We start from the raw sequence: 27,213 nt of genomic DNA on the forward strand, positions 1-27,213 counted from the left end.
AATAATCATTTCTCAGAAAAGGGAATGTATCCCCCATCCCCCAATGTTAACTTTTGGTCTGCTGCCATGCTTCCACTTTGGCAACCGAAGGAATGCTGTGGGCACCATATAAAGGCATGTGTGGCAGCCTGAGGGTTAAAGTGGACACTCCTTATTTTTGACACATGGTTAATTCATGGTCATTATTACTAAATTCAGTTGCTCAATAATTTAGATATGACAAACGTGTGTAGGAATATATGCCAGGGCACCCTTCAAGGAAACCCAAAATGCAATATCTCCTCCATGCTTTCACCATACATCCTTATGGTGAGTGTGACAGATTGAAACAAATGTATGCTTTCTGAGCACTTCAACTCCCTCATGTCACTCTCGTTACATTAGAGTGTGGTTCTAGAGAGTTACTGTGTCCAGACCCAGGGATGGATGAATGGGCTTGGCTAAAACAACTAGTTTGTCAATAAGTGTAATGCAAGGCCAACTGTTTTTGGGCTTTTTTTAGTCCTAAATTTCCAGTTCTGTTGCTGCAAGTGTCATCACTTAAGCAATCATACAGAACTAATTTTCCGACAAGGTCACAGTTTGAATGGCACTGAGTGCTAGTAGGTGTACTTAAAGGTTGTCTGGAACAGCTAAAGCAGACCATATCTAACTAAACATTAATATCAATGATGAGCTGCACACCCACTTCTACCACCAAATAAAGAGTCACAAAGTGAGGCCACTCAACAAACTGCCCTTCTCTCTCCATTACCATCCCCTATCCCAAACCCAGTCCATTTTCTCATGTGGTGACAGGCATAAAGGTCTTTTGGCAAATGTTTCTTGAAAAATTATAATAATTAAAAAAATTAAATTCCCTTTCCCTTCTTTCACTTGACACAGGAAACTGAACTTCTCCCCTTCTCTGTTCCCACTGATATTTCCAAACTGGCTGGCACAAGAAAGCACCTCAAAACACCTCTGCAGCTCACTCCATGAAGTTGAAAGTCTTCCACTGACTGAATTCAAAGATGTCTGGATCAGGCCCAAAGTCAGCACCCTAACACGCTAGCACAGGCTACCAAGCCACAACACTGGCTGGAATCCATGTCATTTATATGCTATTGCTAGAGCAGTGCAGGAAGCTTACACAACTTCAGGTCTCTGAAAGCATGTGCTGTTCTTTCCTTGTTAGTTTGCAGAACATCTTGTGAAATTCCACTAATTCCTGTGCTGATATAGGTTTATTTACGGGTTTCCCATCTGAACCACAAAATCCAGGTATCACGAAGTGGCTTTGCCTTTGACATCTTATGTGCATAAGTTCTCTGTTCCCTTCCTGTCCAGAAATTTCATTGCCTTTATGCCTCTCTATAAAGCCCTGAGATGTCATATTTTTAGTTAGAATATGAACCTTGTAGAGCAGAGACCTTGCCTTTACTTGTTAGTAACTCACTTGGTACACTATTGGCACTATATAATATGAAAGAATAAATCATGACAATAGTAAGTGGGAAAAGCCTCTGTGCTGTTTTTCCACCATGGCCATTAATCCTACTCAGAGTGCTTGCAAGACAAAAAACTCCAGGCAAATGTGTGAAACCTAAGCTTTGCCTCTAAGCTTGTAAAGTATCTCAGCCACAGAAGGAACTGAATCTAACTTTGTGTATGCTCAAGGCAAGTGAATCCATTAAACCAGTTCACATAAAATACTCACAGTATCTGTTTCAAAGACCTGCATTAGCATCTGAATCAACATCACCGTGTTTGTGAGTCTTTCACACCATCCTAAACTACAATTGCTTCAAACCACAGCCACAGCAGACCCAAGACTTGCTAAGCTCTCAGCTCCTAAAGCCAAGGAGAGTTAAGGAAGACATCTCATACCTCTTTCTCAACATCCCATACTATCTACCCCTTGGCAAGCAAGTGCTCTGATATCTGGTGGTGTTAAACTGCCTCTCCTTTCCTTGCCCCCTAATTGACTTTGTAAACTATGCTTATAAGAAGCTTATAGAACGGAAGTAAAACTAATAGAAGAGTATCATAACCTCAACAGTATGGTGCCACACAGGGTACTACACAAAGCTGAAGGCAAGCAAAGCTGGAGGAGAAAACTCTTTGTAAGTTCCTCTCACCTTTTGTACCCAGGTGAACACATACTTCTGGTGAGCACTCAAATTTTTTAAGTCACAGAAGTGCAGCAGAACACCACAACTCATCTCTTCTCAACAGATAAAGCATTCTTTTGCCTCTAATTAAAAAGATTAATAAAGTAAAAGAACACATCAGGTTTGCATCAATCATTGCCCATGTGGTTCTTATTATTGTAATTAAAAGTTATCTCCTCAAAATTGTTGGATGAAAGTGCCATGATCTGCAATTGAAAACACATTGAAGGGAGTTATCCAACTTATTTGACTGTTTTAAGACAGTCAAATTTAAGAACACTGTGGAGGCAATGTATTCAAAAGAGTCCTTAAAGGCAATCTGTCAGTAAATTTGTCCTATGAACCCTCTATTCAAGAATGTGAATATTGCTAAGGCTTTTCTTTAAAAAAAAAGAAAAAAAAAGAACATTTTTTTTAAAAGAAGCTATTTGAAACTCAGCCACTGAAATTAAAGGTTTTATCTTGAGAGTTCATTAGGTCCTGTATATATTAGGAATGTTCAGTTCACCTAGGATTGAATCTTTTAATGTGTTTAGATTTTCACACTGAATGGGCCAAATTTCAAATAATCCTGAACAAACCTGGTCCTTTTGCTGACATGTCACCCCATATTGCACAGAAAGTAATGTTCAATTTTGACATCCAAGCTTTCACAATATAGGAGATTTTGGAAATGGGTGACCTAAATAGAGAATTTTTGCATATGCAGGACTGTAGACTTACAAATCTGTAAAATAGAGATGTGCAGCAAAAAGAATTTATAATTTAATTACAGTCCCTGTCTTTCAGACATTAGTGTACAATAGTTCTAACAGCAAGCTAATTACATCAAAGCTAGTAGCATGCTTAAAAGTAACCCTTTTTAAAGCTTTCTTTGTGTAAAGTAACTTAGAAGTTCTTTTTTCCCCACTCTCTTCTTTCTCTTCACTGAATGCATGTCTTACATTTTGGCATAGGATACAGTGACTTCATGCAGTTCTGTTCAAAACTATTCAGGGTGTAAAACCACTCACTAGCTTTTGAGAAATGCTTCCTGGATGCTATTAAAAAAAGATAATTTTAATGGGCAGAAAGGTATCTCCTGTAACATAAAGGAAAAACCTTTTATTTAACACATCACAGGAAAACACCAAAGGGTGTTAAAGAAGGACTTGTTTGGATTTTATTGTGAAAGAGAAAAGAACATTTTCCTGCCATCTTTATTTATATTTGAACTCTGCTACCAGTTTCCTTCTGTAGCTTCTGAAAACCAGTAGTCTCTTGCATCTTCTTTCCAGTTACCAACAGACAGCTTGATCTGTGGGCAGTGGATTTACATGACAGTGCATTTACATGACAAGAGATGAACAGTCAGTCTCCAAAGACTATTTATTTAGAAAACTAAAAGAAACTGTGTAATTTGTCCTACTATCTGCAACTATAAACCCCAACTTTTTTTAATATTAATTTTTGCTCAGATGGAATTATCCAACTCTCAGGGAAAAAAACAACAAGGAAAATGAAACAAGTGCAGAATTCTTAAACATGACTATGGGAGGAAGTAGCATAACATATTCACTGTGACCCTCTAAAAATTCCTGTAGAAAAATTACCCTGTATCAAAGAAAATGTAGAGAGAAGAGAAACAGTGATGCTGAATATGACAAAAAGCTTGTTTATGTTTAATACATCGGAGAAATTGTTCAAGGACAGTTAAATGTGACCCATTTAATATACCAAGGTCTCCAACACCTATGGTACTCTGCTGAGTAAGTGCTGATCATGCAAATTAAGGCTGCCTGGGGATACACAGTGCTTTTCAGTTGCAGTTTGAATTTTCCAAGTTCTCAGAAAACTTTTAGAGATGTGGATACATGTTACAGGGCTACTAAGGCTACTTCCATTTCTTCTGTTGTTGGCTCATTTTGAAAATTCATCTGTCTGACATTCCTGAGTCTTCTGACACACACATCCATATTCAGGAATGTAAAAATCTAATTAATGCTACGAGCTGTGTAATTTAAAGTTCAGATGGGCAAGTCAGTTTGAAAAGGTGTCCCAAGACTAATATTTGAGCTTCAACAGGAAAGAGGAATAAAAATCTAGTGGTCATTGTGACTCTAATTAACTCAAAAGTTCAGCAGAGTCTAGGAGTCATCAAAGGTAGTGTAGATTATGCCCTCAGCATACACTGTATTCAAGATCTGATACCTTCTGGACTCCCTTACATTTATTGGCTTAGATTCTCACCCAGTTTACAATATGCTTACAAATCCCACTAGCTGTAATTTGGGTTCATTATGTCTGAGCAAATGCAAGGAAATCCAAACTACACATCACCTCTGAAACTGGCATCAAACACCCAATCAAAACTTTACAAGTTAGGTGAAGATTAGCGTATGAAATGAAAGGGCTAAGAAAAATATACAAGAAGTTAGGAACAGCAACACTCATTTAATAAGGGTATAATGTGCCCACTGTCTGAATACAAAAGCACACAAGGGCAGACAATCCTTTTTTATAATTTTACCATAATTATATAGATTCTAACCTATACGGAAATTACACTCTAAAACAAGTCGCCCTAACCCCCATTCCCCAAACATTTTTCTAAAAGATTAAACTGTGCCTTTTCCTATGGCTATTTTTAGTAATGGCATCAGTAATTAAACTTTCTATGGTCTGGGGCCCCAAAGAAAACATCACTCTGGGTTCTGGATGTGTTCCATGATATCTTGAAACAATCTTAAAAACTTATGCAGTTAGTGTTGTGATCCCCTCCGGATCTGCAGGGACCCATTACGATTCCCCATTAGGGGAAGCGCGTGGTTGTGACAATGCAAGCAATTTAGCATTACTCACTGGAGCTGAAGCATGACACAGTGTGAAGCTGCTATTGTTCTCCTTGGTTTCTCTGAAGACACTCAAGTTCAAATCTACTCACAGCCTAATTCGTAGCTGAAATGTGAACCAGAGCCTGCAGCCTCTCAAGGGAATGAATGACCCAAGCGCCTGATAATAACCTGCTCCCAGGAGAAGGTGCTTTGAATCCCCATTCTCGTGGATTCTCCATGGAAAGAGGACTAATTAATGATACAGTCCCATGTACCTGTTCTCCATTTTGCAGGTCTGTAGTGTCAACCAGGTCACAGGAATTATTTGGGTTAAAAACAGAAGCCACCTCACTCCAACACCAGTAAAAGTGGTCTCCTTTAACTCAGATCATTTCAGTGCCTCACGGTTCATGGCAATGCCATTTCCCAGCGAGCAGTACTGGCAGGGGCATACACACAGACTATAGCCAGTGCTTCACCACTGCAGGACATGTGGCCTCAGAGACACAGGACGTGCAGCAGGACACACACAGGCCAGTGACCTGCACTCAGCTCCTTCACATCTCAGCTGGGAACTATAAACACAGGACTATTATTTGTTCATCTTCATCAACCTACTCTTTAACTCAATTTCTTTCCTTTACCAACAGCTGACATCAAACAGTTAATTCTGCAAAGAGCAAATGAAATGGTTTCAGTACTTTCATTTAAGTAAGGTGCTTTTTTAAGTGAATCCAATCTGATTCAGATTTTCTTTTCTTTTCTTTTGTCAGTTTGGCTGCCATGCTGCAAAATCAATTATCTACGGAATCCTAGTTTACATTAAGAGTTAGTGGGGTAACAACTGTGGTCACTCTTGCTATACTGTCCACACCTTAATAAGAAGTCCTTTTGATCTGTTAATGATTTCTTTTCTTTCCCCTTATTCTTACTAAGGACAAGTTCAAAAATTTGACACTTAGTGAAGAAAAATATACACTGCTTCCACTAGCTACACTCAGTAAGCAAACAGATGTAGATGGGTTGTTTAGCTCCCTCTCCAGAAAGCCATTAGGTATCTTGAAGGTATTGTTGAAACATATATAATATTTTTAGAGACATGTTGTCTCACATCCAGAACCATTAGCACATTCTATTTGACATATGTCAAGTAAAAGATTAACAGGGGAAAGAAGTTGGGTGGTTTTTCCCCCCAAAGATGACCATGAAATATTAAAGATTGCTAGAAGCCATTTGATTACAAATCTCTTTTGAACTCTTTGTGCATCTGAAAAAATAGATTCTTCTATATTATCGTTGTGTTTACCAAAATACAACCTGCTGTATACTAATGGAAAAGCACATGGATGCCTGCTTCTATACCTCACTTAGTAGGATTTTCTTCCCCTCACAGAAACAAATCTACTTACAAGGTAATTGTTGCAAAACACTTTCAAATTACTGTCAGGAAAACAACCTCAACTCTTAATGCCAAATCACTGGCACAGTCAATGAGTGCAGTGGAGTTCAATCTAGGTACTGGAATGGCTAACACTATGAGACATAACACTTTCTTGCAAAAACGTCATTTCATTACTAACCAAGTGAAAAAGGAATGTGGGTGCTTGCGGACACTTACTGCATACTAATTTTGTGTGCGTGTGCATACATATCCAGCACTTACCTGCAAGTACACATATGCATTGACAGAGAAGGATACTCTACTATATAGGGCACTGAGGTAGTCCCCGCTAGTGATAGTCCGTTTATGTACTTGTAAAAATGGTCCAAGATACAAATAGTTCAGAGTGACAAACTAAAAAGTGAAAAAAAGATTAAACACACTAAGAGACAGTACACTTAAAACACCACTTATTAGTATTAACAGTTATGGTGCAAGAACGACAGAAAGCTGACCTTGGATAGTGTTTTTAAGCCACAGAAACAAAGTGGGTTTCCTATAGACACTATAAAAAACTGCACTGCGGAAGCATTTATGGGGTACGACTTTCAAAGTGCACAGTGAGGTTTTATAGCTATCTCAGACCTAGTGGGCTAAATCCCAGACTACTGAAATCAACACAGTTCCCCTTACACTAGTAGTACTACTACACCAATTTACATCACCCGAAGATCTAGCCCAGGAAGTGTAATGGGACTCCTGTGGCCTCAGCTTTCACAAAACAACCTGATACTATATAACATAATCTGACAAACCTGAGAAATTCGGAATTAAGACTTCTGCTCTCTCCATATTTCACCCAGTTGTGTTTAAACGCATTGCTGCAGAGGCCTTCATATTACACAGTCAGTGCACCAAAACAGAGCCACAAGAATTTTCTCCTTGCTTGGAAAAAGATCCTATTGACTCCAACAGAACTCATACTAATTTCAGTGAGATCTTATTTAAGCAAAGAGTGGGTTTGGGCTAGGCTGAGGGACCACTGTGATATTAAAACGTAAAAGGTTTTTCATAGTTTGATTCCAAACGATACCTCCTTGTGTGCTGTGGCCCTGGTGTGAGTGACAAGCTTTGTTTAGCTGGGGTCCCAAATGACAACATTTAGATCTGGATAGCAACTTCCTCTTACACTGTAAAAGATGTCCCTGAACTTAAGAACCAGAATGTTATTCTTGGCTGACCAAGATCAAATAAAGGGATACTCTACAAATAGAAGTAATTTTGGAAGAATCTAAATATTCAAGCACATTTTCTCAGCTGGCACAAAACCAACATTGCTGCTTTTACTTCAGTGGGCCTAAAAAACTCACCTGAGTTGAAGGACTGACCCTTAAATATCTACAATCTCTGCTAAATGACTTGGTATCAGTAACATGAAGTACTAGGCTCTGGCTGAAATTTCATGAAAGATGGATTAAAGGCCATCACTGGACAGACACCATAGGGCAAAAACATATTTCAGAAAAGAAAATTTCATGTTTCAAGTTAGAGTCCTTTTCACAATGAAAGGTGACCTTTGATATCATTTTTGCCTTGCTCTTTGTATCTAAAATCTTTTTGCTTTCAGCACAACTCAAACACAGATGAGCACTGTCTTCATCCTTTCTTTAACATCCCTCTTTCAATATTCCAGACTCAACCATCATTTACCCCAGAAGTCCCCTACTGTGCATCTGTCCCTCAAATCTTAAATACCTGTCCTCCCAATCTGTTCTGAGGCTGAGTCCAAATGAGTTTTGTGCATGTAAATTCTATTATCTACATGCATAAATGACAGAATCTACTGCCTATGCATGCAAATGCTAGCTACATAGACCAACCAATGTGCCACTGTGTATTAAGGGGCAAAGGTTTTTTGTACACAAAGAGAAGTCTATTAAGTGTACCTTTGAAACTGTGGCCCTAAAATTATGTGCAAGAAAAAGAAGCACTCCTGCCTGAAAAGACTAGGAATTTCCGACAAGTATAATTTTCATGTAGCTTAAATCTCTGGATAACCTTCAGAGGTTGAGTTACCCTTGCTTCCAGCTCTTCAGGATTCACCTGGCCTTTGGTAATGCTAGAGCATATGTGCAATCTGTCCAGTTAAAGTGTTCAGAGAAAGAAACATCATCCCACTAATATAGATTATCCACAGCATCTGAAATATTTCAGGTCATAAAAACATACAAGGAAGTTTAACAATTTATTCACCAGAAAGACACTGTAAGAGATAACAGGTAACTCGAAAAGTCAGATGACATTTCTGCTTAGGGGTTGTTTTTATTTTTGTCTAAGGCATGTTTTCTTTTAAATACTGCAAACGTCAACACTTTTATTCTTATTCACCCCCAAACAGGTAAAATTAGATGATAGACCCCTTTTATTTCTTCTTTTTTAAAGGCAGGAACATTCATTCCGGGACTGAGGACTTCTAACGCACTATGTTTCAGTCTGATGCCAACTTACCAACTATTACAATCCCCTCCTGAAGAGGTCTGAAAATGGAAAAAACTTATTTACCCTTCATTAAGGAAGCACACAGTTCATCCTCCACATTTTTTATATCTGTATACAAAGTCAGGGTTTGGGCTATATCAACTCAGTTCTGTTGCCTAGCTGTAACTAAGAACTGAATTCAGTTCAGTGTACGTGTATGTTATCCACACATTTATATACACCATTATATAGACTCCAGTTATCACTCAGTGTATGAATCAATCCCTCAGCAGTTGATGATTTATGCAGCTTGCTAGAAGAGAAGTAGGCCATGCCAGCCTTGAAAGCACTTTAGCTTAGTTGTTTTTACTCATGAAGGACATGTTGTCCTGTAATTATTCTGTCATTTCTTAAAAGGTGAAATCCTTAACAGGTTCATGCTTTTTGTGCTGCTATGTGCATGTGTGAGTTTATGTCTGAGCACGTCTCACCAAGTAGGAATCATCATTCCAAATTACTTCACAAGGAGCTACATAGAACTGGACAGCTTAAAATGTGTTAAATATCCTCAGAGTTTACATGGACAGTTTCAGGGCGAGCAGGGGTGGAGCAGGATAAGGGGGAGTCAAGGAAATAATTAATATGTTCCAATTACTGCCCCGATTCACAAAATACACAACTGCATAAAAGTGTCACTTTCTGTTTTGATCCTGTTGGTAATTTAATCTAATGTTGTGTTGTGTTTTCTTGTATCATTTAATAGGGGCAGTATCAGCAAAATGTGCAACTTTAAACAATTATGCAAATTTAAAATAATGTGTTCAGAGAAAAACTGAAAGGAGATTCTGACATTAATCAGAGACTGCAGGCTCTGCTTGCAAGAGTTCTGTAAAATATGGGCTAACCTTAGTGTTAGTGGCTGAAAGGCAAAGTTTCTCTGCTGCCTCAAATTAACTGCAGTTTTAGCTTATTTGAAAAAAACCAAGAATATTAAATTTCCTTTTCTACACAAAAATCTGCCATTCAGCTTAAAGGAATAGCACTAAGACATATAAAACCTCCCCTTTCTTAGATATGTCAGAATATTTGGAGAATTTTAATAAACTTCTAGAATGATCTATAAATCACATGAATTATGGGAGCTCTGCAATAGATTTTCCTTAACAAGTCCTGCTGTGCCTAACTAATGCTTATCTCATATATTAGCTATATGCAGCTAATAAGGTGTGTAAACACAGAATACTGAACTGGTTTCAATGAAAAAATAGGTCAGCCTGGACCACAAATGAAAACAAAGGGGAATCTGGATCCTTTGGATACTTCAAAAGAGTAAAAGGAAGTTCTGGCTAGTTTGGGGTTTCTTTTAACTAGAGATGGGAGAGAAAGTGAGCCTGGGATCAGGATCCTCTAGGCTTCAGATTCAAATTTTAGATCTCTCTTTCTTGGAAACTACTTGTGTGATACTCCGGCCTTACTGTTAACCAGGGAAAGAAGCATGAACAGGCTGAAGAAAAGCCATGTTCAGCATGACCATGAAAAGGAAATGCCATCTCTCTCACGAGAAAGAATGATCTTGAAAGACATCTGTCCTGCTCTCCCAACTGCTGGGGTTCAGGCAATATCCAAACTCTTAAGATTATTATCTGAACTGCTCTCTGAACCCCTGTTTCCCCACTGTCAGCTGTAATACATGAGGGCAGTTTACAAGTGAGTGTTAAGTTATTCACTTTGAATTTCCCAGCTTTAGTTGGTTTAAGTAAGACCCTTAATGTCACTTAAACATAGTGTTTTTGTGTTATATTTTAATTTTGAAAGGATTATCAAGAAAATCTACCCTTTCCGTTAACTTTCTTTGAAAAACGATTAAGAGTTTTAGAAAGGATCTCCAAATATCCTCACCCTGCCTGATAAGTTATCCAGAACGAAACACGTAATACAGATGAAATTCTGAAAAAATGCAGAGGTGAAACATAAAGTTCTCAATCTGAAACTACAAATACCAGTCTGTTACTTGGGAATGCAATGCAACATGGTTAAACACTGTAAATGATACTGAAATTTTCTTTGTATTTGGCTGCGTATAGCTTTATTGATAAAAACAGCAATTTATTTTTCTTTTTATGAGGTTAACAATTACATACCACGCAAAAGAATTTGACTGCTATTAGCTGACTACAGCACTTGCGAGGAAAAAATCCTGCTGTCTTACACAAATGTTACCAGTAAGTAATATTCCATCTAAGAAAGACTTTGGAGAACTGTTAATAAAATAAGTATTCTTTAGCTACTCCTTCCTGAAATACCACATTAGTAATCTTGGGCTGCAACTAATTTTCCTGATATTACATGTGGAAGTCACTGTGAAAACTAGACAGCGATAGGATGCAACAAATACATCACTCATAAATATGGTTCCTCAAACATAAAAATCTGGCAAAGCTCAAAGAGCAGAGCAGGAGGTAAGACAGCTTTCATATGCTGCTGCCTTTAATGCTCTTAATGTACATTGGATAATTATGTACCTCATTTCTTCCAAAGTGAGTAAGATATTTTCTTTTAAATATATTTGTGGAGTATGCTGCTATATGTCTGTCTTTATTTAGTATAGTATTCTCCGGTCTAAAGCAAGCAGTTCTAAATTAAATAAACTGGCATACCTATTGCACAAAGCAACCGACTGCATTCCAGTGAAGCCTCTTTGAAAGCTATGTCAAATCTCTCCTGTCTCAGGGAGGAAAGTACCTCATTCCCTTTGCATTAGTCACCCTGCTAGAGATTAATCCTAAATGAGCTTTTTTCTACAGGCTTGGCTGGCACACCCAGGATTTGCATTACATACCTGTTATTTCTCAATATTTAGCCCAAAATGTGTTCATTCAAATGCAGATAGATATCAACTTTCCAGAAACCATTAACTACAGCATTACTGCAACAGCTTACCGAGCCTAGAGTGAGGCCAGACACAGGGTGCTTCCTCAGCTTTGGTAAGAAGCCATCACACAACTAAGTATTGTAAAATCAACATGGGCCAACACTCATAAGAATGCCAGTGTAAATGACACATCTCAAAAAAGGTCACTGTATTAAAGAACAACAGTACTCTCTTTTTCTTTATTTCATTATCCTCATTATTTCCCTCATTATCTCCCAATTTCACTGATTTTTGGCAGAGTGGGCACCTATTTGATGTGACTAGATTGTTTGCAGACCCTGCAACAGAATTTCAAGCTTCCTCCCAGCTGTACCCTGCCTTCATTAGGCAAACAACCATCCCTTGGCCTTTTTCACCCACCAACACGAGAAAAGACTAACAAAATTTCAGTTCACATAGAAACCAGGAGTCCTACAACTTTGATTACTCTTAAGTTATCTTACTCTACAAATACCACGCCTGAGCAATTTTTGTTGAGGGAACAATACTAAACTGTAATCAATATCTACAGTACCATCAAACCATCACACAAAAAGATCCATCATGCAAAAAAATGCTTGCATGCAACTTGGCTCAGTCCTTCTGGAAATAAAATAGCTACTATTAGATGCATGGGCTATATCAAGAAGCCTGGCCCCTTCTAGACCAAAGGGCTGGAAAACAATTTTCAGATCTGAAGAATTTTAAAAGAAGAAAGAAACAAGCTCTTTCCCAGTTAAATGAGGGTACCACTAGCTTGGTTACTGCAGCCAATCTAAATTGCTGCAGCACCCCATGTAGTGAAGCTGTGTCTTTAAAGTAGTCAAGGACCAAACTGCTTACAGTTGCAGAGTTAAAAAACGCCACTCGAGCTTTCCTCAGAAACAAAATAGAAGTCAGCACAGCTCACAGTCTAATATACTCCACAAAGGACACAATGTGAAACCAGACAGTTTTACCGAGCTGTTCATAGTCCCAAGCACTCTCCAGCTATAGTCTGGCCATGGCAGGATAAGAACACAATATACAGCTCAGTCTCTATTAACGATGAAGTAGCACAGTTGTGCTTCATTGTGACAGATCACAGTCACAATGATCATTCACTGTCACTCTCTGAAGATTGGTCTAGCAGTCTATATTCTTATTTCTACCTCCCTTAAGGATTTCTAAGGTACATACCATCCTAGGAGCTAAGGGCTAGCTAAATGAAGTATTACAAGTTGTACATTGGTACACCTAACTTTTGGACATCCAGTCATTGAAGTGGTGCACAACAAAATTTGTGTTCATGCCTAAGTTTCCTAACCAAAGAATGAGAACTTTAGGTAGTGCTGGCAGTAACAGCTGGGCACAGCTCTCAGAAGGAGCCACCAGAACTAGCCAAGAAGAGTTTAGAGCCAACATAGGTTGGATCTAAATTTCTGCCTTCCTGAATGCAAGATGCTCAGGCATCTGAATAGACAAAGAAAAAGGTGTCTCTAGCTATTCTGGCGTTACGCCACAGAATTGTATTTACCACAGTCTTTCAATGAAAACAGCAGGCCTAATCTTTTTTTTAAATCAAGTTTTATGGTAGTGCCCTTTCTTTTTCAATCTAACATCCCAGTGGTTTGAGCACTGGCAAGACAGTGGAAGACTGGGTTTGAAATATTCCTGCAGGTGCCCAAATCAGTATCTCCTGTGCAGGTTTCCTAACCACCAAGCCATCAGGCAGCCAGCATGGGGACAACTCACCACCTCTCCCGACAGTCCAACCTCATCAGCAGGTCTGTGAGATTCATGAATGTTGTGAGTAGTCTCAGGGCCTGGTGACCTCAACCAGGGCAGAAATTTGCAGAAAAATGAAGCCTAAAATCCTTAGACTTTTCCAGTCTCTGGGTACCTAAGATACTGTCTGAAAACTGAAATGTGCTGTTTCATTGCTGGCTACCTATGATGATCTTTTCACAGAGGACAGCTAAACCGATTCTGCCAGCTCCATGAAGCAGGAATTCCCTTTCTCCTGCTTCCTGTGGGCAGGCTCTGACAGAGACATTGCCAGCTGTCTCTGTTCACGCAGGCCTCACTGTGAAAAAGCCAAACAACAACATGACTTTCATGCTGCACCATTTAGCTTTGGCTGAAACTGTAATCGTGTCTGTGGTTTTCCTGTTTGGGTGCCTAATTTAACTGGCTGAGCCCACTCCTTCAAGAGTGGAAGGGACTCTGAGGGTATAAGGAATTAGCGTGTTTCTGCCAGAGACATTCCACCAGGATCCCATGTTTGTTTAACATGTACAAACAGCTAAAATAAAATATTTGTTGGCCTCAGTAATAAACAGAATATAAAATAGTGTGAAATTAAGCAAGACCAGCTGGGATCCAGGAGAACTGAAAGGAACAATTAACTTACCCTACACAACGATCTGGAATGCAGACGCACTAAGATGCACTGCTATTGATGTGTGGTTTTGATGCACTTTATATACAAAGTGCTGATTAGATCTAGCTACCAAAATTATGCCCTTTCATATCCATATGTCAGTAATAAACAAAATTTAAAGGAACAAAACTTAGGATGCTTTCTACTGTTTTAAATCAGCTGCTTTGCAAGCCAAGTTTGCAGTGTTGCATCTATGCTGTAGAAGTGTGATGTTATCATGGCAGTGATAACTGATTCCATTCTTCCACAGGCAAAAAAAGGGGGGGAAAAAAAAAACAAAAAAAGAAAATTAAGAATTCTTCTGCTATAAGGCAGGATTTGTCCAGCCCTCAGGGACCTGTGAGAATTTCAGGATATACATCTGTATAGATTCTGTGTAGGAGCATTTGGGCCTCTGTATATATATTTATACATATTGAAACCACAAAGCAAGCAACTGCTTAAACAGAGTCTTTTGGGGAACTTGGAAAAGTTGTTCCCTACTAACACAGGACAGGATGGAGGTTCTCCCTCTGCCAGGATTTTTCCTCCTCAATTTGGGAAGCAGAGTCAGGGACTCTATTATATGGAGGACACTATTTTATTTTGTAGCATTAATGCAATTTTGAACAATGAATACAAATGGAAATGTGACTTAAGTTGGAATTCCTGTGAAGGATGCTCTGTTACGCTGCCCAGACCACCCTTGTGTCTTTCTCTGGCTACTCACTGTGCTCCAAACCTTTCTCACTACCTTCCCCTGGGGTTATACATGTGGCATTGTGGCTAACGGCCCTTCCAGCAGACTCCTCCTGGCAGCTGGACATTTTGGATCTTTCCCAGTTTGTTACAAAGAATGTATCAGATGCACTTATGCTTCTGGTATCTCTTTTAAGAAAAAGAGGCTGAAAGAGGAAATAAAGCCCAGCCCTTGGAGAAGCTGCATGGGGAAATAAATGTTAGTCAGGGTTAAAGCACTGATGAAATAAAAAGTCTGGAAGAACAGATTTAGAAGTCTGTCAGACGAATTACTCCTTTTATCTCATTTCATTGGCAGCTGGGCTGTTTTGATCTTTCACTTGCTATTAAAAAGAATAGACTGGGAGTAGTAAACACTCAGGATCTACTTCTTCCTCCCCAATGTGAACTCACTGTTGAACTGCCAAACCAACAGAATGGATTTTCTATCAGTCACAGTGTAGGTACCTACTTCTTGCCACCTAAGGGCAAGTTTCCTCTTATCATCACATAATGAAGCTTAAGCCCCAAGACACAGCTTCCTGCGGAAGATCATGCCTGTATAGTCCAATGCCACTATACCTCCGAAGGCAAATGGACATCAGGTAGGTCACAGAACAGCAGCTTTAATTTTAGTCTGGCTATCATTTAAAAACACCACTTCCATCCATTGCTTATTGTCCCACAGCTCTTCCATCATAAAACAAAAGATCAAAGTGGCTCACTTGCCAGATAAGCCAACTTGAGAGGGAAAGCAACTGACTCAGAATCAAAAGGAAAAGAGTAAAGAATTTCATAGCAGTACCTGCCACAATGGCAGAAGAGCCCTCAACAGCATCACCAGTCAAAAATATCTGAACCATTAGTTAAAATCTGGATGAGAAATGACTGACACGTGAATGTCTCTTTCCACCTTCTGCTATTTATCTAGGAACAGTTTGAGTGAAAGCGAAACAAACTGCTTTTTGGTCTCAGATAAAATTTACAAATGTTCACTATCATCCCAGGAAAACAATTTCGGGACTGTATGGCCAGCGTAAAACCTCCTTCTTCTGCGGATGCAGCCCCAGACTGCAGTCTCCAGAATTGTGCTTAATGAACACATGGAGGCACGCTCTAGCGGCCAATAATGTATGCCCTATCAGGTCTTATTGCTTAAAGAGCAGGTAATGCTCCAGAATACAAAGCTGCATATATTGCCATTGTAAAGGTTTGAATATGATCTAGTAATAGAGATTGGTCACATACTCATGGTAGAGTGGATAAATCACTACATAAATCATTCATTTGTATGGTACGCTACAGTTACAGTAATAATACTGTACATATGGCGAGGGCCCCAACTGGGAAAAAAATATTCTTCAGCACCCTGCACAGTCATTCAAGAGCTCTGTTTTAACTACTTCTATCAATTATTAAAGCTGCACACTGCTTAAGTACACCAGCTTTCCACCTTCAGGAACCTGTCTTCAACTCCTTCTTTCCACCCTGCTGCCTGGAACTTACATTTTCAGCATTAGTCAGCATCATCCAGCAGGAGTTTTTAGGAAGTCTGCTTTTAAAGGGGCTCCAGAAGTATGGTTGGGGATTCAAATGCTTCATCTAGAGGCTGGAAAGTTAACTAAGGTAGCAAAGACAAGGGCTGACTGTGAAGAAATGCAAAAGGATTTTATGAGACAAATCGCTGGGTGACAAAACGATCAATGAAATTTAATGTAAGTAAACGTAAAGTGACACACACTGGAATCAACAATTCTAACTTTACATATAAAATGATGGGCTCCAAGCTCATTACTACGTCAAGAGGAAGATCTGGAATAGCCGGACAAGTAATACAGATAATATAACAGAAAGTGAAAACCTCAGCTCAAAGAACAGAGTTGTCAGAAAATAACAGCAAATTAAATGTTAGGAATCACTGTGAAAGAGAGAACATGATTGTATTAGTGCATAAATCCATGGAGCCTTTGTATCTGGTTCTGATCCCACTTCTAAACTGGATTTAATGGAAATAGAAAAGGTTGGGAGAAGAGTGGCAAGGATAATAAAAGCTGCAGAATGACTGGACAGGAAACACCCAAATATACCAGGATCCTCCAGTACAGAAGACATGCCACAGAGAGGATATGACAGAGACCTATTAAATCAATAAGTCGTGTGGCAAGGGTAAATGGGGATCTATTCACTGCTTCTTCTGACATGAGAGCTGAGAAGCATCAAAGAGCACGAGCAGATACCACATTCAAAACAATGTAATGTGGAGTCAAGCTGTGGAACACCTTGAAGAAGGATGTCACTATGGATGCAAAAGTTTGCACAAGTTCAGTATTCTTGGAGGAAAAACATATGAAGGTCTACCAAGTAGAAAAACCCCTCTTGTGGCTCAGCAAGGCCAGGACAGCCTGTTTGTGTTTGGAAGAGTACTCCAGAAGGAAATATCTACATTCTTCAACTATTGACCATACCTGGGACAAGGATATGGGGCTAGATGAGCTTTTGGGTCTAATATGGCTCATCTTATGCCCTTCCTCAATCATCTGCCCTTCACAGTGGACCAAATACATTGTGTTCACCGATCCTCCTCCACTCACAGCTCTATTAACTGAAAAGGCTACTATCCTCAGCAACTTGTCATTGCCTCATTCCCAGGGGTTATCTCAAATCTGTTAGCTAAGACTGCTTGTTTATGCCCTCACCTGTTTTAGTGAAAATGAACCCTACTTACAATGACAGTATTATTTAAATCAATTAAGATAGTCCAGTTCACTTTTTGAGGCATACAGTTTAAGGATTCTCATATGAGCAGTTACCATACTGAATTAGGGAGGCAACAAGCATCTGGAAAGGCAGGACAGACTACACGCCTGTCTTTCTTTTCCACGCTCCTTCTTCCAGAAATGAGAACTATCAAATAGCTCTGGCTCAGGAACTCACTGTCTGTGAATAAAGATGGTTGACAATTTTTCAGATTGTTGGGGTTTTTTTGTTCCTGTTTGGTTTAATTTTCAGCGTTTCTTTGTCAGACCCTTTTTCTCCACAGGAGGTTCAGTTCTGCAAAAAAAACTAAACAAAATCCCCACATTTAGCATAAGATATCTGCCAATCAGTGGCTTATTTAAATACTTATCCAAAGGGTTATAAAAAATGGTTATGTCTTAAAGAGTGAACTTTCCAATAATATTTTTAATCTCATTGTTTTTTCAAAAAGAGAAGCTGCTCTATATGCTTCAAAATGAACAATTTGAATTTAAGAATTTTCATTGAAATGATACTAATTTTCAGCCAACTCAATGCAAGTGAGGAGACACCCTGAACTGACTGCAAAATTGTTGTCTGTATTTTTTTTCTTTTTAAGATGTGAATACTACTATGAATGAAATATTAGAAGTAGATGATGATACTTCCCGTATTTATTTTGACATTATTTATTTGTAATCATTATAAACATAGGCAAGATTTTTTCAGAAACCTCCTTCGGTAGTTTTGTGTTTAACTATCTGCACTAAATTGCAACAAACCTCACCCAGACTAATCAGAAAACCACGTCTCCCATTCAGAGTTCAGCAAAGCAACCAGCACCTTAGAGACTGTCTGCCTCTATGGAAGGAAGCAGCATGGCACTCAACAAACATCCTTGGGGAAAAAGTTAAAAAAGAAAACTATGTGATTTCCTTTACACCCTACTTAATCAATCCGCATGCTACAGTCCTACTAGCATCAAAGAAACTAAGAATGAAGATCAGGGCTATGTGCTAATGATCAAAACTGAAAATGTATCCCAGTTCATTACAGATTTTCACTGTTCCTGTTTTCAGAGTTGATAATATGTTTCCATAAGCAGGCAGATTATTAAATCCCAAACTTCCTGGTGAGAGCTGGGATATTATCGATGAACTTGTTTTTGAAGAGAACTGTCCACAGCCAGCAGATGAAAAGAATCTTTACCCCACTAACTGCTCGTGATACAAGGTAAAAAGTGCTCCTCAAGAGACAGGACTTTGCAAAAACACTGAAGTGTCCATTTTAATCTTGATGAAATCACAAACAAGGAAGAAGAAGGCCAGCTATATGCAAAGGTAGCATATCCCACACATCTTTGTTGCACTAAAAGAGAGAACAAGCACTTTAATGAAACAGGAAAAAACAGAACATTTTAAAATTTTTCTCTGCATTTGGTACATTTATGAGATTGTTCTTTTTTCAGGGTCTGCATCTGAAAAATCAGGAACACCTTCCAGCACACACACAAAAAAAAACCCCAAAAAACCCCTTTTTGACAGAAGTACTGTTCAGAGTGGTTCATTTAAAAGTGCTGAATTCACATTCAGAGCCTGAAATCTAGGAACCACCAGCTGGGCTGGGATTAAAAGTTACATGGATGGAGTGAGTTTTTGAGTTGTGATGCATTAAGCAGAGGAGGCAATTGCTTTTCTCACCTATTCCACAAGGGAAAGAGGAAGGGAAACATTTAAGAATTAAGAAAAGAAGACTTAGTATTATTGGGTTACAGTATCTTGCACCGCTAGAAGCTGAATCAGAGTTTGCGTTAAAAAGGAACCTCAAAAATTTAAGTAAATCTTTTACAGTGAGTCATTTCAAGATGAAGCTGGAAAAAAAGACAAAATAAATAAGATAAAACTGTGCATATTAAATTAGTTTTAAAAGATTCTGTTTATGTACTGGAAGTTCACTCATAATAAGAGGGGCAAGAAAAGGTCCTTGTTCCTGCCAAGTATCAGCATTACTGCCAAAGGAAGGAGGAGGGAATACATGTAGCAGGTATATGAGGGAATATCTATAGGTCATATATAACAAGCATGGAGAAAGCCTACAATGGAAGGAATTACATAGTCACAAACTCCTGTACACTGCTTAAGGAATGAAAAGGGTCACAGACCTCTTCTATTTTAGTTTAGGAATGATGAAAAAAATGCTCTCAGCTATCCACACCCAGGTAGGGAGATGCCTGGTAGACAGTATTCTCTCTAAGTCCCATGTAGTACCACTAGTCTATGCAACATACATTAATTTAATCCACATTGCATAATGTGCTACTTAAAGTGAGCCCAACCAGATCAAGGGGTGGCAAAACAGGTATATGCGTTCCTAGGAGTCACAGTCAACCATGTGTAGCTTATGGTCAGTAGCTGTAGTTGCAGACAGCATGCAGGAAGGCAAGTAACATGGTGGCTATTCATGGGTGTAAGTGGCAAAAGAAATATGTGCAAGTTAGCATCCCAAGAATAGAAATGGACTTTAGGATCAGGCAGAATTATTAGCAAAATAGCTAACAGGAGGGTGTAAAATAAAGCAGGCCTCATGTGCTTTAACTCAGTCTTCACCTTTCTCATCATACACAGACACAAATGGGCATCCTTCCTCCTGGAGCCAAAGACAGCAGTGGGCTGCTCTCATTCAGGAGTAAATTATTCACTTTCTTAGTCTGATTTACACTAGTCTGCCTCTTACAGTCACATACAAATTACAGCAACTTGCATCTTACAGGTATTTACAACCATGAAGCACTTGAGTTGGGTCAGAGAAATGTGATGAAAAGAGGAAGAGCTAGAGAAAGCTCAAACAAAAGATCAAAAGGGCCCTGTCAATGCAATAACGGTATCAGTAAAAACTCTAATTTCTTCACTGTATTACTAAAAGTGGCATTGCTATCATAAACAAATTCATATTTTTAATTTCGTTTGCTTAGCACTACCTATGACCTCCATTTACTTTTGTTGTTTCTCTGTTTGAACAATAAAAAGCAATAAAGCAAGTTTCACTTTTACTTCCAGCCAGTTTCACTTTCAGAAAAGACTACTTATTTGTTAAAAAAAACACAGGTTGATTTCATTGGAATCAAAAGCTGCACTCATTTCTGCCGGCCTCTGATTCAATAAAAGCTTTTATAGAACACTTAGGTCTACGTTAAATTACGTTGACAGAGTTTTGATAACAAATATTCAATTGATTTACAGAGAGATTAACTTGGTCCAAATTGTCAGCACAACTATTGGTTTAAATTGCAAATTACAGAATCACAGAATAGTTGAGGCTGGAAGGTACCTCTGGAGAATGCCCAGTCCAAACCCCTGCTCAAAGTAGGGTCAGCAAAACCAGGTTGCTCAAGGCTGTGTCCAGTCCAGTTTTGAATACCTCCAAGGACAGAGACTCCACAACCTTTCTGGGCAATCTGTTCCAGTGTTCAATGACCCTTACAATTAAAAACGTTTTTTCTTATGTTTAAGTGGAATTTACTGTATTTCAGTTTGTACCCATTGCCATTTGTCCTTTGACTGGATGCTTCTGAGAAGAGTTTGGCTCTGTATTCTTCACTACCAACATCAGCAGTGGCCCACATTTTCCCTGGCCTTCCTTGTGCTGCCGATGTACCTGCAGGAGCCTTTCTTGTCACCCTTTACCACGTCCAATTCCCCAAGGGCTTTGGCTTTCCTCACTCCATCCCTGCACACCCAGGCAGTGTCCCTGAAGTCTTCCTGCGTGACCGCTTCCACCTCTTGTATGCTTCCTTGCTTCCTTTTTATTTAACAGAAATTTAATGTAATAGAAAGGTATGCCAGCATTCTGTTTTCTGATTTTGCGTGGATAGTCTCCTTAATGCAATTGCTCTTCTAGTCCAGTACAACGGTGATATCAAAGTCCTGTTTATATGCTTTAAAAACTTTTACATTAAAAAAAAAAAGTGGATAACAGTCTTTACAAAGGCACAGTATTGTGGCTTGTTTTTACAGTGTCTCCCCTAGTAACCTGCTGTACACCACTAGCTCCAAGAGCAGGAGGTGGACTATAGTGTTGTACTTCCCATCAAGTCATGGTTTGTAAACTGAACAAAGACTGATCAGTGAGGAACTGCACTGTGTAGCCTGTAAAATCTTCATAAAATAAATTAATGAACAAATAAATATTCCCCAATGGACCAGCCAGATAGCAAATACCCCACAAGTTCCTCCCCAGCCCTATTCCCACAGGTAGGCTGAGGAGCAGACACCTAACTGGACTCCCACGAACACAGCTGCCCAAAGACCTTGGGCCCATTTCTTCTTTGCTCTTGAACCTTTTGCAGCTGTGAAGAGCAAATGAAATGTGAAAATACAAGCCAGTTCTTAGGTGTTTTAGACCCAGTGTAACACCTCCAGAGACCAGGATACCAGCACTGCTTCTGCTCCCTTCAGTAAGCCCCTTGCAAGTGCTGAGGTTCAGTAACCACCACCATTTTGAGAGCTGTGTAATCCTCCCCACAGTCTCTTTCCCTGACATTTACAGCATGGCTTGCACAGTTTTAGTTCAACAAAAATATCAAGAAGCACTTTAAATTGTTTTTCCAGAGAAAGCTACACCTGTAGCTCACCTTTTCTCTCATAAGTTCCTCAGGTTTCTCTGTGCAACACCAGTTTCCTCTGCTTTGGACTGAGGCCTTGAGCCGCCAGCGCAGCGGTCTGTGGAAGGACAATTTTGTACACTTGTAGATGGAGCACAATTGCCTGTCTCAACCTGTGAAATTGTGTCTAGAGGACAGCCACTGATTAAGAAAAATGCTGCTGACACTTCACAGACTCAAAAGGACCCAGTCACTTGGCAGAGCGTTGCCCACCACTTCCCCTTCAGTGGGGCAGCTCTGCCACTGCCCCACAGCCAACGCCTGCAGCCAGCAACAGCCCCTGGGTGCAGGGCACCCCTTCGAGAGAGGGATCAAGCTCTACTCTAGGGCAAGAGAAGAGTAGTGGGATCATAAGGAATCTAAGCAATATCTCACGATGTTTTTAAATCTGGACTGCTACTCTCTGCTGGTTTGAACACACAGCGACTGGGCACTATAGCACCAGCTTTTCATCATAAAATAGGATTAGGTAACAGCAGATTAATTTAACAGAAGGTTGGTTGGTACATAATTTTATAATGTTGGTTGAAATAGGTGTATCCTCTGCTTTGGTTGTTTTTTCCTAGCTCTGTTCTCCTCAGCTCACCAATGCTGGTAACAGCAAGAGCAGTGATCAGACTTTGACCACCGAGGTTGCTCTGTCTCACATGAAAATTCTCCTTAGTGCTGTAATCCCCTCACTCTCTGCATGGGAAATATTTAGGAGTGAAGAGACCCAGCTTTATGTTGACTCCTCAGTAACTCATCTGTCTCTGTAGCACTACAGGTACTACTGGTGTCCAGCAAAAAATAAACAACTGCAGTCAAATGTTTAATAATATATTGTTTTCCAAAAGGGTGGTTCATGTCACTTCACCGCTGTCTGTAAGGGTCCTCATTACCACTGCATCAGAAGGGCAAGAGGTTTTCCTGCCTTAACATTAAAAAATGAGATAAAGACAAATACCACAGAAACATACGGCAGCAGATGAGACGTTCTTGGGTAAGTGACACCCTTCATCTCAGCCTAAATCAAACCTAAACTTCCCCTTATCTCAGTGGCAGCTTTGCCTGAGTATGGACAACAGCACTGATGGAGTGCAGGCAGAAGAGGAATGCATGATCAGCCAACATCGGTGGTGCTGCACAACTCTTGTCAGGAAATAACTGGATCTATAGTTATTTAAGTACTCTAAGAATGGGGACCAACAGATTCTGACATCTCAAAACCTGGGGGGATTTAGGGGGTGAAGTTTTCTGGGGGTGGCAGCATTAGCATTTTATGTCCCTTTCAAAATTTGGTCAAAGTTCTCAGCCATGCTGGCCACTGTAATGAGGTCAGCAGTTTCCTCCTTCCTTCTCATGTCCTGCTACCATCCTTACCCAGACCAGCTCTAAATCACATGTCATTTACTTCCATGGGCATTCTAAAAAATTCAGCTTGTTTATCACTGATAATAATTTTCTATTTTGATGGCATGAGTACCCTCACTTACTGTTTTTAAGAGGTATAAAAGGAACATTTGTCTTACATCTGTTTGTTTCTTAGCATTCTGTCTCCTCTCTGCTAAAATTGAGTCCAAATTCTGTGCTGTGCTGCTTTTGCAATAAATACAAGTAGATTCAATAGCCAGATGAAATCTTTGCATTTACCCTCTTAATGCAAAAAAGGCTTGGAGTTTTGCATGGTTGTTTACTGTTCTTTGCAAATCTAGCTGATGAAATAGTACTCAAGGCAAACTAGTGAGAAAAGGCAAGTCTCAAGTGGTGCAAGCCAACAGAGCTCACTTTCACCATTTAGACAGCATTTATACTACCTGAGAATGTGGGATAGCTACATTAAGAGTAATTTGCTTTTATTACTAGCCCTGCTGTGTTGAGATACTCTGGAAAAAACAAAAAATATTATACAAAGCTCTTTTTTGGTGCGACTCCTTCCCTTCCCACCTCTGGAAGAGAACTGATTCTGACAAGCAGAAGGATCCAGTCCATTAGGATCCTGTATGCTTTCCTGCTTTTACAGTTCCTAACATCATACAGTTTGACGTAATGCCTCAAATTCACCTCAGTGTGCCACAAAATCCTCATACCTGGCTAGTACCAAATGCACATGCTTACTTTTTTGTATTCCTGTCTTTCAGGACACAGGCTGAACTCCCTGTTTCCCAGAGAGAGATCTTTTGGGAGGACAAATCTAAAGACCCATGCAGGCCACTAAACACATGAACCAACAGCAAGTCTTATTCAATGCCTAATAACTCTTTCACCAAGATGTTTGCTAAGCTATACCTTTCTTTCAGATCTTGATTTTTTTCTAGTAACAAATTTCTGAGAAAAAACCCACCACACGCATACACACACAGCTTGAAAAATCACAGAAATAGCAAAGTTGGTTTCTATTTCCTATTACCTTGCCTAGCTTAACTCCTGATATAAATACAGGCTTAGAGTAAGCACCCTCATCAGGTCTGTCATTAGGATGAACACTTAGCTGAATGAATACAGGGGGTAGGTTCAGGGAAGATTTTTAAGGATCCATAGCTTTTGTCCCTTGTCTAGTTCTTTGACCATTTGAAAATGTATTTTATGATTAAAGCCTTCCCCCTACCCACATATATGCCCCTGAAAATTGAACTGATCTTATTTTTATTGTGTTTTCTTCCAGATTTTACCACTGCAATCTGGGCACCCGCCCAAAATTTATAAATTAAAATCTCCTCATGCAGCACAGCATCAGCATCACATACCAGCAGCTAAAGTATTTTCTCTTTCTCTCTGTCCTGAATCCAAACTTTGTCATATCCCATGTCACACATCTGGTTCTTCCGAGCTGGTGCAGCTGAGGTGGTTATGTTTGTGTAGGAAGTCAGAGCCGCTCGCACCAATGAGCACTCGCACTGCTGCAGCGGCCCCAGGAAGGGAACACTCTCCCTTGGAAGAGGAACTGAAAGTATGCTTGGGGAAGCCTGTTTTGCCTCTGACCAAACTAGCTGTCTAAGGAAATGCCAGACCTTGCTGCACTGAGGTCAAATGTAGAATTATGTGGCAGTTTGATAAGCTACAGTACACTAATTTATTGGCTATTTTTAAAAAAGTAGAGGAAATTTTATTACGGATTACTTTGCTTTCCTGAAAACTTTTTATAATTAAAAACATCTGGAAGACATTTCGATATATCATAAACAAGAGGAAATCCAAAGCACGTGACTTCTAAGAAAATGATGCAAATACTTTTCTGTGCCAAAATTTACAGTAATCTGTTTTTCTTATTTTGCTACGGGGCGGGGGCAGAATGAATGGAGGACGAGTCAGCAATGAGAAAACTACTAGTATAAAGAAATATATTGTATTAGGAACCACTGTTTCATGAAAAAGACTTTTTTTTTTTAATCACTAAAATAGATTAGGCTTCCCCTCCCCACTCTCCTCTCCCCCTCCCCCAGCTAATTAGTTCCCAAGGAATATATCCTTCTGGAGTGGATAAATGATGACATCAGTCCTGGCAATATTAGGAGGTTACCAGTGAGAAAGAAGGAAAGGAATAAGAATATGTTTTGGATGATCGTAGGTAAAGGAAGCTACTGGTTTAATCTGCTGAGTACTGTGCTTCTTGATTAATATCACTAAATACCTACAGCCTTTATGACAGTTCTTTAAGAAATAAAACAAAACAAAACAAAACACCAACACAGTTCAACGTATTACTAAATATCTTAGTCTGGGTAATCCATTGTCTTATAAAATACAGTAAGATTTATGGGGTCTAAAATCAAACACAGCCAAAAAGCTTTATGAGAAATCCCCAATGCAGTTACTAAAAACCCCAACAATTAATTACTAAGTTCACAGTAAATGAAATAATGTATGAGGAGAATAGTGAAAATGTTTATAACCAAATTTAAAAGTCATGAGAAACTAAAAATTGGTGTTGGGTTCACCGGAAAGACACAGAAAAACAAAGCTGAACTGTCCCAGAGCTCAAGGTGGTTTATATTTAGAATTTCAGTTGAGTGCATGGGCAACTATCGTAAAGTTTATATCGGCCCCTAGCTGCAACTTCACCCAAAATCACTATTTCAATCCGGATTTTTCATTCAGTCCTACAGCTGGTTTTGTCCAGATCTGTTGCTCTTGAGAATGAAGTTGCTATAATATGGAATTTTTTTTCCCTTTCACTTTCTAGAGCAGAATGGGAGAGAAATGGGTTTGATGCCTCCTCATTGAAAACTAACAGAAGAGTGGCTATGACAAATCTGGGCTGACAGCAATGACCAGTCCAAAGTCAATCATGAACTGTGAGCTTGCTAAAGCTGTGCCATATGTGATTCAGTGGCTCTCTTTCCCAGAAGAGGCTGCTAGGGCGCTTCAGAGCAGAATGAGATCATGTGTACTGACTGCTTTCTGATGGTCTTGCCTACCTTCATTCTGTGACAGCTCAGGGCTACTCAGTCAGACGACCACCAAAATGTCCTTTGCTAGGAGAGCCTTAACATGGGCCAGAGGGAGTGAAGTAACGTACCTGGTGTATGTGGAGAGGAGCTCCATGGCTAAATCCTAGAACTTGGGGTGAGCCAAAGTGATTTTATTATTAAAACCACTGAAATCAGTGATTTTATTATTAAAACCACCTTGTGTGAGACCACTAATGTTTTACTGACCCTTTCCTTTCTTATCAGTTTTATAGGTAATAAAATAGTTACAAAAGCGGTCATTTAAATTTTTCAGATTATTATCATGGGGCACCTGAACTAATTTTATATGTTACAACAAATTTTGCAAATCCTGCCTTTCAATGTTATTGTTTCAGGCTCTTTACAGACTCAGGTATAACTTACTGCATTGGCAACACTCATATCACATTTTAGAGGTTTTTTCCCTAGTACTAATGACTTTCTTTAAAAAAACAAAGTAAAACTCTTTTTGAAAAACATGATGAGAATTAAAAAAAACCAGCAATTCCTCC

The 27,213-nt window shown here is 39.3% G+C and overlaps 2 long non-coding RNA genes across 2 annotated transcripts in view; both read right to left on the minus strand.

The window, feature by feature from the left end:
- The window catches only part of LOC138686407 (uncharacterized), a 343,485-nt gene that overhangs the window by 3,251 nt on the left and 313,021 nt on the right, over positions 1-27,213 (minus strand). The gene's annotated exons all lie outside the window — the stretch shown is intronic.
- Positions 18,345-25,127, minus strand: LOC138686289 (uncharacterized). The gene is made up of 3 exons (XR_011325625.1): positions 24,998-25,127; positions 22,242-22,329; positions 18,345-18,979 (listed from the first exon to the last, which is right to left on the minus strand). It is a non-coding gene; the product is annotated as an uncharacterized lncRNA (long non-coding RNA).

Source organism: Haliaeetus albicilla, chromosome 8 (genome assembly GCF_947461875.1).
Source record: "Haliaeetus albicilla chromosome 8, bHalAlb1.1, whole genome shotgun sequence".
NCBI lineage: Eukaryota > Metazoa > Chordata > Aves > Accipitriformes > Accipitridae > Haliaeetus > Haliaeetus albicilla.